Here is a 1,472-nt window from a genome sequence, read left to right on the forward strand (position 1 = left end):
TGCTTGGTGATTATACTACACCTACTTCCAATTTTTATGGAAGAAGCATCTCAATCCCTGCCATTGGAGCAAACAATTTTGAGCTGAAGCCTCAACTAGTTGCTCTAATGTAACAGAACTGCAAGTTTCATGGACTTCCATCAGAAGATCCCTATCAATTTTTAACTGAGTTCTTGCAGATCTGTGATACTGTTAAGACTAATAGAGTTGATCCTGAAGTCTACAGGCTCATGCTTTTCCCTTTTGTTGTAAGAGATAGAGCTAGAACATGGTTGGACTCATAACCTAAGGATAGCCTAGACTCTTGGGATAAGCTGGTCACGGCCTTCTTGGCCAAGTTCTTTCCTCTTCAAAATCTGAGCAAGCTTAGAGTGGATGTTCAGACCTTCAGGCAAAAAGATGGTGAATCCCTCTATGAAGCTTGGGAAAGATACAAGTAGTTGACCAAAAAGTGTCCTTCTGGCATGCTTTCAGGGTGGACCATTTTGGATATATTATATGATGGTCTATCTGAGTTCTCTAAGATGTCACTGGACCATTCTACAGGTGGATCTATTCACCTAAAAAAATGCCTGCAGAAGCTCAAGAACTCATTGACATGGTTGCAAATAACCAATTTATGTGCACCTCTGAGAGGAATCCTGTGAGTAATAGGACGCCTCAGAAGAAGGGAGTTCTTGAAATTGATGCTCTGAATGCCATATTGGCTCAGAACAAAATGTTGACTCAGCAAGTCAACATGATTTCTCAGAGTCTGAATGGATTACAAAATGCATCCAACAGTACTAAAGAAGCATCTTCTGAAGAATAAGCTTATGATCCTGAGAACCAGGTGAATTACATGGGTGAACCCTATGGGAACATCTATAATTCCTCATGGAGAAACCATCCAAATTTCTTATGGAAGGATTAACAAAGGCCCCAACAAGGCTTTAATAATGGTGGAAGAAACAGGCTTAGCAATAGCAAGCCTTTTCCATCATATTCTCAGCAACAGACAGAGAATTCTTAGTAGAGCCCCTCTAGCTTAGCAAACATAGTCTCTGATCTATCTAAGGCCACTTTAAGTTTCATGAGTGAAACAAGGTCCTCTATTAGAAATTTGGAGGCACAAGTGGGCCAGCTGAGTAAGAAAATTATTGAAACTCCGCCTAGTACTCTCCCAAGCAATACAGAAGAGAATCCAAAAAGAGAATGCAAGGCCATTGATATAATCAATATGGCCGAATGCATAAAGGAGGAGAAGGACGTGAATCCCAGTGAGGAAGACCTCCTGGGATGTCCTCTGGACAAAAAGGAGTCCCAAACTGAGGAACCTAAGGAATCTGAGGCTCACCTAGAGACCATAGAGATACCATTGAACCTCCTTTTACCATTCATGAGCTTTGAGAACTATTCTTCCTCTAAAGAGGATAAAGATGTAACTGAAGAGAAAGTTGCTCAATATCTAGGAGCCATCATGAAGCTGAATG

General features: G+C 41.0%; 1 non-coding gene across 1 annotated transcript; it reads right to left on the reverse strand.

The window, feature by feature from the left end:
• Nucleotides 1-362: 362 nt before the first annotated feature.
• Nucleotides 363-466, reverse strand: LOC127740726 (small nucleolar RNA R71). Its single transcript, XR_008001585.1, has one exon. It is a non-coding gene; the product is annotated as a small nucleolar RNA R71 (small nucleolar RNA).
• Nucleotides 467-1,472: the final 1,006 nt, after the last annotated feature.

Source organism: Arachis duranensis, chromosome 7, assembly GCF_000817695.3.
Source record: "Arachis duranensis cultivar V14167 chromosome 7, aradu.V14167.gnm2.J7QH, whole genome shotgun sequence".
NCBI classification, from domain to species: Eukaryota; Viridiplantae; Streptophyta; class Magnoliopsida; order Fabales; family Fabaceae; genus Arachis; species Arachis duranensis.